This window comes from Rhineura floridana, chromosome 6 (genome assembly GCF_030035675.1).
Source record: "Rhineura floridana isolate rRhiFlo1 chromosome 6, rRhiFlo1.hap2, whole genome shotgun sequence".
NCBI lineage: Eukaryota > Metazoa > Chordata > Lepidosauria > Squamata > Rhineuridae > Rhineura > Rhineura floridana.
The window spans coordinates 96503065-96521244 of NC_084485.1; the positions used below are offsets into that span (position 1 = coordinate 96503065).

General features: G+C 42.3%; 1 protein-coding gene across 15 annotated transcripts in view; it reads right to left on the bottom strand.

The window, feature by feature from the left end:
• Positions 1-18180, bottom strand: part of DAB1 (DAB adaptor protein 1) — a 416583-nt gene that overhangs the window by 341533 nt on the left and 56870 nt on the right. For 13 of the 15 annotated variants that reach the window (XM_061633183.1, XM_061633181.1, XM_061633182.1 and 10 more), the window contains one exon: positions 8045-8162. The exons of the other annotated variants lie outside the window; for them this stretch is intronic. The gene's annotated coding sequence lies outside the window, so the exon portion shown is untranslated. The remainder of the gene's footprint in view (positions 1-8044; positions 8163-18180) is intronic. 15 annotated transcript variants of the gene reach the window in all.

An 18180-nucleotide genomic window follows, 5' to 3' on the forward strand; every position in this document is an offset into this window, starting at 1 on the left:
AATGCTTCCAGTGTTGGAGAGCCCACTACCTCTCTAGGTAATTGGTTCCATTATTGTATGGCTCTAACAGGAAGTTTTTCCTGATGTCCAGTCGAAATCTGGCTTCCTGTAACTTGAGCCCATTATTCCGTGTCCTGCACTCTGGGATGATGGAGAAGAGATCCCGGCCCTCCTGTGTGTGACAACCTTTCATGTACTTGAAGAGTGCTTTCATATCTCCCCTCAGTCTTCTCTTCTCCAGGCTAAATATGCCCAGTTCTTTCAGTCTCTCCTCATAGGGCTTTGTTTCCAGTCCCGATCATCCTCGTTACCCTCCTCTGAACCCGTTCCAGTTTGTCTGCATCCTTCTTGAAGTGTGGAGACCAGAACCGGATGCAGTATTCAAGATGAGGCCTAACCAGTGCTGAATAGAGGGGAACTGGTACTTCATGCGATTTGGAAACTATACTTCTGTTAATGCAGCCTAATATAGCATTTGCCTTTTTTACAGCCACATCACACTGTTGGCTCATATTCAGCTTGTGATCAATGACAATTCCAAGATCCTTCTCACATGTCGTACTGCTGAGCCAAGTATCCCCCATCTTATAACTGTGCATTTGGTTTCTTTTTCCTAAGTGTAGAACCTCTTGATAAATCCATGTTGGCTTCTAGTAATCACTGCATTGTTTTTAAGGTGCTTACAGACTGACCACTTTATAATCTGCTCCAGAATTTTCCCAGGGATTGATATCAGACTGACTGGTTTGTAGTTCCCAGGTTCCTCCTTTTTGAAGATAGGGACATTAGCCTCCCTCCAGTCATCTGGCACTTCACCCATCCTCCATGATTTTGCAAAGATGATAGACTGGTTCATCAGCCAATTCCTTCAATACTCTAGAATGCAGTTCATCAGGCCCTGGAGATTTGAACTCGTTCAAAGTAATTAGGTATTCCTTGATCATTTATCTCTCAATTTCAAGCTGCAATCCTGCCCCTTCAACTTCATATTTGCCAGGAACTGCATAGACCCTTTTTTGGGAAAAGACTGAGCCAAAGCAGCAATTGAGCACATCTGCCTTTTCTTTGTCATCTGTTATTTTGTCATCCTCATTGAGCAGCTGTACCACCATCTCTGTCTTTTACTATGAATGTACCTGAAGAAAGCTTTTTTGTTCATTTTAGCATCCCTCACTAACCTCAGCTCATTCTCAGCTTTAGCCTTCCTGACGCCATCCCTACAATTCTGTGCTACCTGTCTGTATTCTTCTTTTATGACCTGGCCTTCCTTCCACGTCCTATATGTGCCCCTTTTTTGTTTTCAAGTAATCAGAATTGTTTAATATGTTTTAATAATGTTTTTAACCCTTTTTTAAGGTTGTTTTTTAAAATGTTTTTAATGCTGTTTTGTTTTAATGTATTTTAAGATCTGTTTTTATGATGTTTTAAAGTGTTTTAGTGCTTTGTTTGCTGCCCTGGGCTCCTGCTGGGAGGAAGGGCGGGATACAAATTAATTAATTTAATTTAATTTAATTAATCTCTACGCTTTTTGTGAACCCACATTGGCTTCTTCTTCTGTCTTTCCCCTTTTTTCCTTTTTGGGATTGTTTGCCTTTAGAATTTCCTGGTTAGAAACTCCCACCCATCTTGGACTCCTTTTCCCATTAGGGTCACTTGCCTTGGAACCTTACTTATCATTGTTCTGAGTTTATGAAAACCAGTTTTCCTGAAGTCCAGGGTAATGCATATGGCTATTCTCAGGTTTTGCTTCCTTTAAAATCAAGAACTCAAGTATAACATGGTCACCTTCCCCCAGAGTTCCCTTAACTGCGCCTTCATCCCTGAAGTCATTTCTATTGGTTAGAATCAAGTCAAGGGTAGCTGATCCTCTAGCTCCTTCCTCACTTTCTGCAGAAGAAAGTTATCTTCCACACAAGTCAGTAATTTCTTGGAGGGTCCACGTTTGACAGAATTTGTCTCCCAACAGCTGTTGACATAATTGAAGTCCCCCATTACTACTACATCATGCCTCCTTGAAACATTGGCAATTTGCTTTTCAAAGGTTTCATCCTTGTCTTCTCCTTGATTGGGTGGTCAATAATAGACTCCAACCACCATGTTCCTATTATTCCTTGCGCCATTAATTTTAATCCAGATAGTATGAGTGGGGCTACCAAGCTCATCCTTAATTTTTGTATTTCTGTGCAGTGATATATATTTTTAACATATAGGGTGACTCCGCCTCCCTTTCTATTCCTTCTGTTCTTTTTGAACAAGTTATATTCTTTAGTTACTTTATTCCAGTCATGGGAGTCAACCCACCAGATTTCAGTTGTACCTATCAAGTCGTGTTTACCTTCCTGTATTAAGAGTTTAAGTTTTCCATACTCTGGCCATTAGTATACAAACATCAAAGACCATGTGATTTACGGTCTGGCTTCTCTCCTACATTTTTATGAAGACTATTATTGGACCCCATTACAGTTGTTCTTTCAGTTCCTGTGCATAAGCCTTGGTCAATAATTACCTCCAAGTTTACTTCTCCCTCCCCTTAGGATTCAGTTTAAAGCCTTCCTGGTGAAGTTCTCCATGCTGTGGCCAAACACATTCTTCCCAGTCCTTGTGAGGTTCAACCCATTACCTGCCAGCAGTTCACCTTCCAGGTCCCAGAATCCAAATCTCTCGTGTTGGCACCACCTTGGTAGCCAGTCATTCACTGGAGTATTTTTCTTTCCTTTTCTACTCCTCTTCTAAGTACTGGAAGGATGGATGAGAAAACTATCTGGGCCCCAAAGTCCTTGAGTTTACTTCCCAGCGCTTCAAAATCTGCTGTGATTTCTTCGTAGCTCCACTTGGCAGTATCATTCATTCTTACATGGATGAGAAGAAAGGCATATGTGTCAGTGGGCTTTATGAGTGATGGCAACCCTTCTGTCACATCTCTAATCTGTCTTCCAGGGAGACAGCACACCTGGCAAGTCCAGCATACCTGGGTTTCAATATCATGCAGTAGGGAGTCTCCCACCACTACTACTACTCTTCTTGTTGTTGCAGGACGTGATTTCATTGCCTCTGCTGACAGAGCTCCAGCCTCTCACTTACTTTCGTGTGAGGTCTGATGCAATTCTTCCTTAGCAGGCTATCCTCCAGTCTCATCTTCAAGTGCCTGAAATCAGTTTCATTGTTCCACCAGTGCAGGCTGATTTCTAGCTCTTTTGCTCCTGTCACCCTTTTCCACAGAGTTTCCTCTACTTCATTGTTCCTCTCCTCAACACTCTCCTCTTCTGCTTCAACATACTGTTGTTCTTTCACCTCCTGTACTTCTCTTTGCTGCTGTTCCAGTATTCCATCTAAGAATTCTTTGTCTTCTCTTATACTCTTGAGTATGGCTACCCACCATTCCAGGCCTCTCACCTTTTCTTCCAAAAGTGCCATCCGCTTGCACTTGTTGCAAATTTACACCTTGTTGTTCTCAGGCAAGAAAACAAACATTGCATATACCTTGCAAGTCACCACCACTGGAGTGTTTTTTCTGTCCATAGACTCTATTACCACTTGATTCTTTTTCTTTACTTGTTTTGGAATGGCCTGGGATTTGTCCTGTCCTCCTTGAAGGTTAACAGCTAAGAAGTCAGGAAAACATGCCTCCCCCCCATCTCTTGTTCAGAAGTGTGCAATCTGCACCCCCTGGGTTGCATTGGCCCACTGCCTAGTCTTACACAACCCACATTATACCCTCCCATTGATCGGCTGAGCAGTGGGAAGAAGGTATGGGAACTCCAAGAAAAATATTAACTTTTTTTCTGAAGTCCAGTCATCTTTTCACCATTCTCAGCTGTTCCCCAGTCAGCTAAGCAGATGAGATGAGAATGGTGAAAAGGGGGCTGGACTGTAGGAAATAATAATAGTATTTTTTCTGGAGCCTCATACCGTCTTGCCACTGCTCAGCTGATCAATGGGAGGGAACACCGGAGATGTAGCAGCATGCTACACGTTACACATAATGTGTGGTTTGGCCGCCAAAAGGACTTTAGTACATGTATACTCAAACTATCTGACATGTTATTCTGTGACACTGTGATGATGAATTTGTTGTGTATTATTTAGAAGATTCTTGTGAAACACTATGCATTGCACACCAGAAATACAAAAAAAGAGGTATATACTTGTTTCATTGCAGCGATTACAGAAAGTTGTGTCCTTCCAGAACTATTTGTAAATGTCCTTTTGCCCTTTAAGATGCCTCTTATATAAACTAACAAAGTGCACAAATGTACTGGACCTAAATTTCGTGTAAAAACAAAAACACACTTTTGATGGAAGTGAGTGGTCAGGCTATTTGTAATGAGATCCAGGACCTTTCACCTTAGGTCACCAACGGCAATCCCTCTAGAGTCTAATAGTCACTCAGAAGTTTTGACTTCCTAAGAACTGTTCAATGCCTGCAACCTGTCAGCAATCTCATTTCCATTTGTAATGTGCCAATGTCCACTTGCATCAAATTAATACTAGGCCAAGTATCGAACTGAGAAAGGAGGCCGGAAGAGGCATTATTCCTAGGACAAGAAAAGGGGAATGAAAGGAGCACAGCACCACAGAATTAAAAGAGCAGAGGCAAACAATAAAAAGATGTTTATAGAATCCAGTTCCTTCACAGCATTAGCAACGAGACTCTGTCCTTCAAAGAAAACATGCCTTATGATAAGGGTGGGGAGCCTCAAGCCTAGGGGCAAAATGTGACCCTCCAGGCCTTTCTACCTAACCCTTGGGGCTCTCCCCAGGTCCATTCTCCAGTTCTGCTCCACACTTTCCTCAAGTGGTTTTTCTTGCTGAGATGTGCCCTTGAACTGTGATAATGTCTCCTGCTTGCTGGATGGAGAGAAGAGAGATTGCCTGTAGAAACTTCTTGAATTTTGCTCTTTCTCCCTTCTTTACTTCTATTTGTGTAACTTCCATCATTTCATCTCCGCACATACATTGGCACTGAGTTGTGGGAACAGCAAATAAGCTTATCGGTAATACATGAGGCAGCTGAAGAGCCCAAATTGCATCACTCAGGGGGCCTTAGTCAGTTCATGGCTGCTAGCTGCTAATCCTAGCAACATGTACTGAAAGCCATTTCCCAGTGATCCAGTGCTATTACTTATACCATTTGGTTCTTACAAAGAAATTAACATTCAAATCAGCATTGCCGTTCAACCCCAACTTATCCAGGTAATAGAGACAGGAAAATATTTTCATACCCATGAACTAACAATGATCTGTTAGAAGTTACCATATCTGTAAAACTGATCAGTTAACTAAAAGAACCCTTACACCCTTTAAGAATTGTTGCTGTTACCAGTCAACTAAAAGTTTTGAGGAAACTGGTGGTAAAAACAGGGCATCTTATGACTTAGTAGCATCTATATTGTGTCAAAGAAGTAATAAAATGATAATTTAAAAATGGTCAGGAGAGTAAGTAAAGTTAAATGGTAAATTAAGACCATGAATATTGAAAATATGTTGGGGAAAAATGGACTGCCTTCAAGTCGATTCCAACTTATGGGCGACCCTATGAATAGGGTTTTCATGGTAAGCGGTATTCAGAGGTGGTTTACCATTGCCTTCATATAAAAATAGTAGACAATCTAATAAAGAAGGGCTTGTGTTAAGAGGGGAAGCTCTGGGCATTTACTCAAGACCACTTTATATGTATTAGTTACCCTTTAACCATCTGTTGCACTCATATTTCCTGCATAGCCTTCCAGGTAGGAATTTTGTTACACATAAGGTGACCATTATGATTATGGAACCAGTAAATGACTTCTTTTCTCCAAATAAAAAACTGGAAAGTACAAGGGCATGATCGTGTGCATGTTGCAACCAAAAGAAGGGAAATCTATCATATTTATACAGAGCTTCTCACCTTGCTTTCCCAAGATACTTTTAAGGAGAGGTTCAGATGTGCACTTTACATGCAAACTTGGTCTTAGCATGGCTTCCATTGTTGGGATATTGTCAAATGAGATAAAAAGTATTATTTACAAGGACAGAATGTGATTATAGCAGTTGTGCAGTTATGACTGCAGACACTCCTTACCCAAGCAAACAATAAGTACAAGAATATGTTGTGGCTATATTTAATTGTAAGCAATACAAAGAAAGTAGGAGAAATTTATCTTTGGTTGTACGTAATTTTGTTTCCTCCTTCTCCCCACTACCAGTCTGGTTCCTATGCTCCACCTACTAAAAAACATGATGGCTACATGTATCTACCTCTACTAAAAATGGTGGGTTATATTATGAAATGGACTGCCTTCAAGTCGATTCCGACTTATGGCGACCCTGTGAATAGGATTTTCATGGTAAGCAGTATTCAGAGGGGGTTTACCATTGCCTTCCTCTGAAGCTGAGAGGCAGTGACTGGCCCAAGGTCACCTAGTGAGTTTCATGGCTGTGTGAGGATTCAAACCCTGGTCTCCCAGGTTGTAGTCCAGCACCTTAACCATTACACCACACTGGCTCTCTAAGGGTTGTATTACAGGCAGAGGCAAAGGCATGCCATTTCTAGTTACTGATTCATCCATAACCAGCTGCCTCATATACTCTAACTGAATACAGGAAGCTCTAACCTTTCTGAAATATGTTCCAGATTCTTCTAGAGATGCTTGAGAGGAGGAATGGAAAAATGAAAAAGGTTTTTTTCCCCCCATTTCCGTTTTTTCCTGGCTTTTTTCTGGACCTGCATATCTCTAGTTTCTTCTCATCTTTTCCAAACAGTTGCTAGGCATCTTCAGGGGCAAACAAAAGAAAGGAGAAAAGGGATTGGGCTTAGTTTGCCACTTCCTAAATGTTGTGCCTGGAACTAGAGGCTTTACTCCACTTTATGGCTCTACTCTCACTTTGTAATGAGCTTTTATAGAAGACAGGAGCCAGAGAGATATGTGCTCTTTTCTGCCTTTGGCAAAAGCTCTGGATTAAGTGAAATATCCCTTCTAGACTCCTCTGCAATGTCAAGAAAACTCTGGGTTGAGGCTACTTGTATGGGGCATTTGGAGGAGGCGCAGTCATCTGAGCCATTAACAACCTAGCAAGTGAATTTGTGGACCCATTGATTTCATTCTCAAAGACACAGGACTTATGTCGTCTATACAGAAACAGAAGTAAATATTTATGTTAATAACTCTAGGGATGATCCATCTGGGTAGACAACCTAAATTTTGACTTTGGGTTGCTACTGCCTCTGTTCCAGGGCAGCACTAGTATTTTCTATATAACCAATTAAAAACCCCACAGTAATACAAATCAAAGAGGTGAAACTCTAACTACCTGTCACACTTCCAGAGCTTTTTATTATTACAAGTTACAGCAAAGTCCCAGCAGGAACATCCATTTCTAGGATTTCACTCTACATTTTTGAAATGTACTGTGTAAAAAGAGAATATAGTCTCAACATAATTTGCTTTCTACAGAAGCATGTTGCCCCATCTTCATTTTTTTAAAAAACTTTCTGTTAATACTTTTTTTTCTTTACTGTATTTTAAAATTGCCTTCAAAAAGCATGGTATAAAAACTTTAGAAGATGGTACATCAAACTTCTGTCAACTTGGTGGTGCAAACTCATTTACTACTGTGGTGCAGTAGAACTCTGCGATGTCTTTGAACATGACAAAAAAAATGTTTGTTTTGATTCAACATTTGAAAATTGTTCCCATTGATCTACCATCTCAGCAAAAATGCATTTGCTTTTGTCACCAAGACATGACAAGCTAGCTAGAAACCAAGCAAATAAAAAAGCAACTTGTGAATGTAGTAAGGTGGTTCTTATCTTACAGTCATAAGGTGCAAAGAAAATCTCCACCAAGATCAAAACCAATTAACCCCAGTCCTTTCGGTGCTTATGACTGTTTTGAAAATCAAAAGCCTTGAATGTATTGTATGCTGTTTGAGGAAATAGTGTACTGTTTGGATTTTGAAAGGACATTACTTTCTTAATATAGTTGCCAGGAGTAATTTGCACTGATTGTGATCAATGTAATTCTGCACTGGTTGCTAGTGAGGAAAGAACAGGCCATATACTTACATTCCCCACAATGCATCATTTTTGCTGTGTCTCAAAACAGTGGCAGCAAGCAGCACATCCGATACCGTATTACTTCCTTCTCTCATTCATGATGGTGTCACACACAGGCACTGCGATTCTGAAAAAGAAGCATTTCCCAGGATCTGAGGACAGAGGTATCCCAACCAATCCATCATGCTTTGTGTGCTAATGATAGATTCATGCATAAGAGACACCATAAGCAGTGTGAGGCAGCAGGCATGAAAAGGAGTGAATCAACTGTCAGTGGTTGCAATCTGAAGGACTGCAAGGCCGTGATTAGAATTTTCAAACAGCTTCCACAATTCATCATGTTATTCAGGAAGGAATGAAGGGCTTTCCTCTCCCTCCCCCACTCCCTTTTTAAACACACACACACACACACACCAGAAATATTCCTTCGTTTGTCTCCTCCAACCTAAACCATAGAAAGTTTTTAGAACACAGGAAAAATACATTTAAAGTATGAATCTTTAATGAAAGTGTAATGGCTAGTTCTTGTCTGTAGAAATAAAAACCCTGTAATAAGCTCTTTAAGCACAGTGATACATTTTTGGCAGAAGAAGCAAAAGATTTCCTCTTCTCCTCCTTGGGCTTTAAGTCATATGCCACATATATGTAAAACTCTAAACCAATGACCCTGGGAGGGCAGCATGAGATATAAAGAAACTTATCTTCAGAATTTCTTACAGTCAGCAGCACACCATGCTATTTATTTCATGGTTTTTAAAGAATGTTACACCTAGTTTTTGGCATTTGACCTAATTTATAAGGAGGTATTTAATTTTTACAGGCTTTCAAAGGACTGCATAAATACAAAGAAAGAATGTACATTCACAGTAGGCTGTGTGTATTATATGATTCCGTTCCTCAACAATGACACTGGTTTGGGGCACATATCACAGTGCAGTGGCATCCTCAACCTGTGCGAGATGGACAAGCAACAGGATACCAGCCATGCTTCTTAGTTTTTATGTACATCACGTAGCAACTTTGGTAATTAAGCAGTATATAAATAGCTTAAATAGATAAATTAAACAATAGGTACTCTTAGTGCCATCAGAGCCCAAAGGTTTACCCGCTTCACACATCAGTGTTATTTTAGTACTAGGAATAGGCTCAAGGTGAAAAAATGGGCAGCAGTGGGTGTGTGGTAGGATAGGACCATGATTTAGACAGAATCCTGTGTCCTTCATATTGGTCCCAGCGCCAATAGTGGTGCAATATTATGCCAGCAAACAAGGTGGCATAATAATAAATAATAATAATAAAATTTAATTTGTTAGTCGCCTATCTGTCCAATTTTTGGACACTCTAGGCGACTTACAGCAGCAACAAAGTACAATATACAATACAATAAATACACTACACAATACAATAAATGCAACCACATTCATCAATTAAAACTAACATCAAAACATCAGTTAAAACATTAAGGACTTCCGGGAAGGGTGACTTAGCCTGTGCCTGCTTTTGAGACGGGCTCCTGCCTCAAAAGAAGCTTATTCAGATATATCAGTCAGTTTTTTCTTTTTTTTTTGACTGATTAAACTTCTCCCGGGTAGGGAGAAACGAAGAGATTAACCTCAAAGCCTATTTTTGTTGGGACGACCAGATCTCATTAATTTATGGGACGAGGTCCAGCCGACGAAGGTGGGACGGATTTTCAACAGCAAGCTCTATCTGTTAAAGCGAACGTTCATCTTATCTTCTAAGAGAGAACGCACTAACAGGCAAGCACCCTTCTTTCTATATTTTTCTTTTACTTGACTTAAATTGTTGCTGTTTAAAAGAGATTTGCCAGATTGATCAGTTTTTGACATCTCACTGGGGAGCCATAACTTCTCTCTGCTACGCACTAATTAATAGCTTATCTCTGTTTTTGTTGCAAAAAGCTGTCCTGGATTTGCATTCTAAAGATATACACAGAAGAGGGATTTCTATTCCAGATTTTTATTTTGAAAAATATTATACTGTTTTGAGACTACTCTCTTTTTGGTCTATTTTATTTTGACGAATCTGTTTCTTGACGATTGCCATTAATTGTTTCGATCCTGGGAACTGCATTTTGTTTACTTAACTATTGGAGAGATAAGGCTGTCTGCTCTGTTTATACTGTGATGTCACCAAGTTTGGAGTATTAACCCAATTGTTGCTGAAATAAGAAGTGGTTTTCCTATATTTTTCTTTTAAAATGGCAATTAAGAAAGTGGCTGAAAATCTGGAAATAACTATGTTTCAGAAAATAATGGATGAGATTGAGATAATGAAAATTGAATTGAGTAAAATGAAGCAGGAGATTAAAGATATAAGGGTCCCTGTGAGAGAGGTGACCCTGGAAGGGGTCCCTGTGAGAGAGGTGACCCCGGAGATTGGAACAGGGGTCCCTGTGAGAGAGGAGACCCTGGAGACTGGAATAGGGGTCCCTGTGAGAGAGGAGATCCCGGAGATTGGAACCAACGTGGAACAGGAACAAGATTTGGAGTCTATGGACTTTAGAAATAAAATCTATTGTTTGGAACTCAATGTTATCTCTGAAGAAATGAATGAAGATTCTAGAGATAAAGTTATCAATGGCATGGATAATCTTCTGGACTGGAATGATGTGATGGAGCCCAATATAGAGAAAATCTATGGAATTAACTGCAGCCATGTGACAATGGAAAAACTTTTAAGAGATGACCCAGTGTATTTTGAAAAAAAGAACAGAGATATGATTTTACAGCAGTATTTCAGCAACCTATTCAGAATGGATGGCAAGAAAATATTTGGGATAGAGGTAATTCCCATCAGACTCTTACTTTATGACTATGGCTTTGACAGCAAGATTATTATGGAATACTGATAATGGAAGATTGGATATTGAAATTACTGGACTTAACAAGACTACTGAAGATGGAAGATGGAAAATGGAACTAATAGAGATAATAGAACAATGGCTACTGAAATTATTGAACCTAACAGATTCTGATGTGATGGATTAATTGAAATGTTTATTTTGACTATGGTTATGACAATAAGATTATCATAATTAGTAATGAGATGGATTAATCGATATGCTTATCTGGAAAAAAAAATTGATAGATATATTTCTTAAAGAATTGAAACCTCTCTTTGACTTTTTGTGGAAAGAATAAAGTAATGTTTATGAGATTTGATGATTAAGTAAGATAACTACTGGAGGTAAGTGATTTTATAATATGACTTAAGAGACAGGATTGTTATATATTATAGACTTATAACTGATTTGATCTTTGACAAATGGGAAGTCAATATTTTACTCTTTATTTTTTATTTTTGTTTTTTTTTCTTCTTTTTTTCTTTTTGTTTAACTATTTTTGATTTTGTTTTTTGTCTTTGAATGTTTTATGATTTTGTCTTGTATGTTTTATGAAAATCTGAATAAAAATTATTGAAAAAAAAAAAAACATCAGTTAAAACATTACAAACTAATCTAGCTCGAAGTTCCTGTAGGCCTGCCTGAAGAGTCAGGTCTTTAACGCTCATCGAAAACTCATCAGGGAGGAGGCATGTCGAAGATCGTAGGGGAGGGAATTCCAGAGGGTGGGAGCCACTACCGAGAACACCCTCTCTCTGGTCCGCACCAGCCGAGCTGTTTTGGCCGGTGGGACCGAGAGGAGATCCTGCGTGGCTGATCTTGTAAGGCGGCTCAATTGGTGATACTGGAGGCGGTCCTTTAGATAAACCGGGCCGAAACCGTATAGGGTTTTAAAGGTCAATACCAACACCTTGAATTGGGCCCGGTAAACCACTGGTAGCCAGTGAAGATCTATCAACACCAGGGTGATGTGTTCCCGGCGACGGCTATGCGTAATCAAGCGTGCCGCCGCATTCTGCACCAGCTGGAGTTTCCGGACCGTCTTCAAGGGTAACCCCACGTAGAGCGCATTACAATAGTCTAAGCGAGAGGAGACCAGGGCATGTATCACTCGCGGGAGAAGCTGTACAGGAAGGTAGGGTCGCAGCCTCTGTATCAGATGTAATTGATACCAAGCTGCCCAGCTCACTGCCGAAACTTGAGCTTCCATGGACAGCTGGGAGTCAAGAATGACGCCGAGGCTGCGGACCTGATCCTTCAGGGGTAATCTCACCCCATTAAACACCAAGTCGATGTCTCCCAACCTTCTCTTATCACCCACAAGTAACACCTCGGTCTTATCAGGATTTAGCTTCAGCCTGTTCTCGCCCATTCATCCACTAACGGACTCCAGGCACTTGGACATGGTCTCCACAGCCACCTCTGGTGAGGACTTAAATGAGAGATAGAGCTGAGTGTCATCCGCATATTGGTGACACTGCAGCCCAAAACTCCTGATGATGGCTCCCAGCAGCTTCACATAGATGTTAAATAGCATGGGGAAGAGGATAGAACCCTGTGGCACTCCACAAGTGAGAGGCCAAGGGTCTGAAACCTCATCCCCCAATGCTACCCGTTGGTACCTGCCTGAGAGATAGGAATGGAACCACCGTAGAACAGTGCCCCCCATCCCTAATCCCTCTAGGCGGCTTAACAAGATACCGTGGTCGACGGTATCAAAAGCCGCTGAGAGATCCAGGAGGACGAGGAAGGTATATTCTCCCCTATCCAACGTCCTCCTCATATCATCTACCAGGGCGACCAAGGCTGTTTCAGTTCCATGTCCAGTCCTGAACCCCGATTGGAATGGATCTAAATAAAAGTTAAAGCCATTCTATAAAAATCAATGAAGCCCCCAAATGGGTACTCCTCCAACACCTCCTACTCCATCTCTACAGCCATGATAGAAGACAAAAGTCCAACTAATTCTGCTGTCAATCATAGCATGCCACGATTCAACACACTTGCCATACAACAGGGCTTTGGACCTATAAATCTGTTCTCATGCTTAGAGCACAAAAGTGGGAATTCTAGTAACAGGACACTTGAACACCCAATAAATCCATTCAGGTAATCAAGGTAGTAATTCACATTCTCTGTGAGAAATTCACCTGCTCTGTCATTTCAGTGCTTCATTCCCCCCCCCCATTTTTTTCTATAGACACCCATGTGTGTGAAAGAGGGAGAGGTGTACTTGGGAGTGAGAGGTAGGGGTGTGTGTGTGTGTGTGTGTGTGTGTGTGTGTGTGTGTGTGTGTGAGAGAGAGAGAGAGAGAGAGAGAGAGAGAGAGAGAGAGAGAGAGAGAGATGCAGGATATGTGGTCTGTGTGTATGTGTGATCTGTGAATGTCAATCAATCAACTTTATAGCATGTAGCCATAGGCCTTTGCAAGGTACAAGAAGAATAAAATAACCAGACAGGTAAACTCCGTGGGAGCTGAAGGGGATACAATATTATGCGAACACGTATCTGTAAGAGACTTGATGAAACTCGCCCTCAGCTTTCTAGTGGCTAGGGCGAAGTTGGCCACTGCAACTGTTACTTGTTTATATTTATCAGCTAGTAACTACCAGATCCTGGGGGGATTTCCCCCAGAGCGAACAGGTATAGGAGGTCAAACATTTTCTTCTGGGATCCTCGTACAGGGGGCAGAAAAGGAGGTAATGGACGATATCCTCTATCCAATTACAGCCCAAAACACATATCCTCTCCTTGGTCGGAATTCCCAGATATCTCCCATCAAGGTAAGCCAAGGGCATCACTTGGAATCTAAGTCCCGTAAACGACCTATGTATGTGGGCGCACGTCAACACATCAAAGTATTGTGGTTTAGCGTGCTTGGGCTTAAATAGGGGGAACCAGGGGGAGAAGGGGGCTACAGCAATTGTTGCTCAATCTTGGCACACGTCATGGTCAAAGACCCAATTCCGGAGCTCGAGTTGGTTAAAACTTAGATACTTTCCCAAGGTAAGGTTATAGATCTTTAATTTTTCTTGGCACAATTGGGCCCAGCCCCCAATCCTGTGTTGTTCATTCCAGCAAAGTTTGGGAAGAGAACAGTCATCCATACAGGATAACTTGCGCCAGTATCTAAAATACGCTAAGTCCACTTTTGACAAAATGGATGGGAGGCCAAGCTCTGCTCTTAAGTGGGCCGATGGAACTCCTTGGGGAAGCCCCAGGATCTGCCTCATAAACTTGTTTTGGAGGACATCTAACTTATGTTTATCCGAGCCCCCCCCCATGATCTGTGAATGAGAGAAATGTACTTGAGAGAGAAAGAAAACACGATCGCTCCTGCACACCCTCTCCTGTGTAGAGCTCATACAGCTCCATCGTATACTCCGGAGCTGAGAGCGATGAAGCAAGATAGGAGGCGGCTTGAGCGGAAATGGAGACGAACTCCCGACGGATACAATTATGCGCTGGTTAGTGCTTCGACTAAGCTTTATGTAGGAGCAGTGAAGGCAGCTAAAAAACATCATTTTGCTGCCACTATTAAATCATCTCTTTGCCGCCCAGCGGAGCTCTTTCGAGTTGTCCGGGGGCTTCTCCATTCAAACCCTCCGGACACGGTGGAATCATCGGAGGCCCGCTGTAATCAGTTTGCCGATCACTTCCAGAATAAGATCTCATGTATCCGCCAGGACCTAGACTCTCAAGTTATAGCAGTAGATCCTAGTGAGATGTCCGGAGCACAGTCTTGTCCTGTTTTGTTGGATGAGCTTCAGTTGGTTCAACTCGAGGATGTGGACAAGGTGCTTGGACAGGTACGTGCAACCACTTCGGTACTGGATCCTTGCCCCTCCTGGCTGATAAAAACTAGCAGGAATGGAACAGGTAGCTGGGCCAAGGAAGTGATAAATGCCTCTTTACGAGAGGGAGTGGTCCCGGGCTGTCTGAAAGAGGCAGTGGTGAGACCACTCCTGAAAAAGCCTTCCTTGGACCCAGACAATTTTAACAGCTACAGGCCAGTGGCGAATGTTCCATTCCTGGGCAAGGTCTTGGAACGGGTGGTTGCTGGCCAGCTCCAGGCGCTATTGGATGAAACTGATTATCTAGATCCATTTCAATCGGGTTTTAGGCCCAGTTTTGGCACTGAGACAGCCTTGGTCGCCCTGTACGATGACCTATGTCGGGAAAGAGACAGAGGGAGTGTAACTCTGTTGATTCTCCTTGATCTCTCAGAGGCTTTTGATACCATCGACCATGGTATCCTTCTGGAGAGGCTCGCGGAGTTGGGAGTTGGAGGTACTGCTTGGCAGTGGTTCCGCTCCTACTTGGCGGGTCGTCTCCAGAAGGTAGTGCTTGGGGAACATTGCTCGACACCGCGGGCTCTCCAATATGGGGTCCCGCAGGGGTCAGTTTTGTCCCCCCTGCTTTTTAATATCTACATGAAGCCGTTGGGAGAGGTCATCAGGAGTTTTGGAGTGCGTTGTCATCAGTATGCTGATGACACGCAGCTCTACTTCTCCTTTTCATCTTCTTCAGGTGAGGCTGTCGATTTGCTGAACCGTTGCCTGGCCGCGACAATGGACTGGATGAGAGTTAACAAACTGAAGCTCAACCCAGACAAGACTGAGATGTTGTTAGTGGACGGGTTCTCTGATCGGATGGTGGATATATACCCTGTCCTGGATGGGGTTACACTCCCCCTAAAGGACCGGGTTCATAGTCTGGGAGTCTTTTTAGACTCTTCCCTCTCACTTGAGGCTCAAGTAGCCTCGGTGGTTAGGAATGCGTTTTACCAACTTCGGTTGGTAGCCCAGCTACGTCCCTATTTGAGTAAAGAGGACCTTACATCAGTGGTACATGCTCTGGTAACCTCACGTTTGGATTACTGTAATGCGCTTTACGTAGGGCTACCTTTGAAGACAGTTCGGAAGCTACAACTAGTGCAAAATGCGGCGGCCAGATTGCTGACAAGGACCAAGCGGTCCGAGCATATAACACCTGTTCTGGCCAGCTTGCACTGGTTGCCAATATGTTTCCGGGCTAGATTCAAAGTGTTGGTATTAACCTATAAAGCCTTATACGGTGCGGGACCATGATACCTTGCAGAACACCTCTTCCGATATGAACCGGCCCGTGCACTACGTTCTGCTACGAAGGCCCTCCTCCGGGTTCCAACTCACAGGGAGGCCCGGAGGGTGATGACAAGATCTAGGGCCTTCTCAGTGGTGGCCCCCGAACTATGGAACAGTCTCCCCGAGGAAGTACGCCTGGCGCCGACTCTGCTCTCCTTCCGGCGCCAGGTCAAAACCTTCCTATTCTCTGAAGCATTTTAAGTTACACTGATTTACTTTTTAAAATGTTTATTGTATTGGATTGATGATTGTATTTTAGTATTATTTTGTTATTCATTGTATTTTTATGCTATTTTATGTTCACCGCCCAGAGAGCTATTGCTAGTCGGGCGGTATATAAATTTAATAAATAAATAAATAAAAGAAATATGCATGAGTGTCTGTGGTCTGTATGTGTGCTGTGAGTGTGTGCACGTGCGAGAGAAATAATGGGGTGGTCACTTCATATATTTTTCTTGGTACTGGTGAATGCTCCCTGTTATTATTAGATAGCAACAGTATCATTGGGTGTGTGACAGAAAAATCAATATTTTGGTGATCTCCACAATCAGGACCAGCAGGACACAGCTAACTTCCTTTGTACTGTGTAGTATGTCATACTCCCCATGGCAGTCTTTCTGTTGTGCCATGCCCACATGGCAGCAATTTTGTGATGGGTGACTGCAGCATTTTCTCATCATTTAAGATGTGCCCACTGGTCCAAAAAGGTTGGCAGCCCCTGCTATACAATCATACTGGAAAGAAGTAAGCACTGATTGTGTACAACAGTGCCAATGTCAATGTTTTCAGCCCTAAAAATCATTATGAGGTAGAAAAATTCTATTTTAGATTCTTTTCATAATTACAACTTGCCCTGAGCAGTATAATAATAGTGATATAAAAGAGCACCATTATTTGAGATAGAAAATAGCAGCACTGCATAGTCAGCTATCAAGTGCCTACCTGTATGTCTTTTAGCACTCACATACCAAGATATATAGGAAACTAGGAGTGCAATGAAATTTACAGGATTTGAGTTCTAAGATGAATTCAAGTATTTCACCAAGTTTGCCTTAAAAACAAGATTCACCCTGTTTAGTTTCATGAATACTTGCTCCTTCTTGTTGAGAGCAACTCAAAATAAAAAAACATGACTCATTGGAACAAACACTAACTCTGATCCAGCTAGGAAGATTCAGTGGGGTTCTATGTGAACAACTGATATGACTAAAAAATTGCATCCAATGCACATCCTGGCCCCACTGAACTGGCTATATGCATCTTCTGATGCAGATAGAAATGCATATCCCCATCTGAGGTTACTAGTTATTGTACATTAATATAACTGGATTAAGGCACTATATTCAGCCCAATTATAGGCAAAAAGCACTGACATCCTTTTTCTATTTGTCAATGAAAATTTTAACATACATATACTGTGAGGTTGATCCAGCACACATACTTTTTTCAGTGTTGTTCCTGGTAGAAGCTGCCACTGTGGTTGTGCAGAAAGTGGATGATCCATTGCAAGGAGCATTGAGTCAGTTCTGCCCAGAGTGACTTACCAACAAAGCGGGAGGTGCCATCAGCCTTGCTCATGACGTATGTTGATTATCTCTTATCACAGTTGGCTACCAGAAAAAGAAGCTTCCACAGCTACAGAATGCTTCATAATTCTGGTTTGCCAAGGCAACTAGAAATAACACTCATTGACCCGGGAAGAATGATTTCAGCACATTTTATTCAGATTTCAAGCCAATATCTGGGCTGGCCCATTACAAGGACCTGCTAGTGTTGGATGTCCTGCATCGAATGATGAGCAGGGCAGAGTTAGACTCAGGGCTGGCACCAGGCATGACTGGGCCGTTGGGCACCACCTTGCCCCGGGTGCGTGGCTCCTGTCTGCTTCACCTACCTCTCTCTTGTCTCCTGTTGCTGTGTGTGCTGGGTGCACAGGGCTGCACAGCTAAGATGGCAGTGGAGGCTTCTCTAAGGGGCTGATCCCCACCGCCATCTTGGCTGATGGCACTCATGCGCAGTATGCTGTGCGCACATGCCTGCCATCAACCAAGATGGCGGTAGGAGCATTAGCCCCTTAAAAAAGCCTCTGCAGCCATCTTGGTTGATGGCAACTCTGCACACACAGACCGTGCAGCTTCAGAAGACAGGAGAGG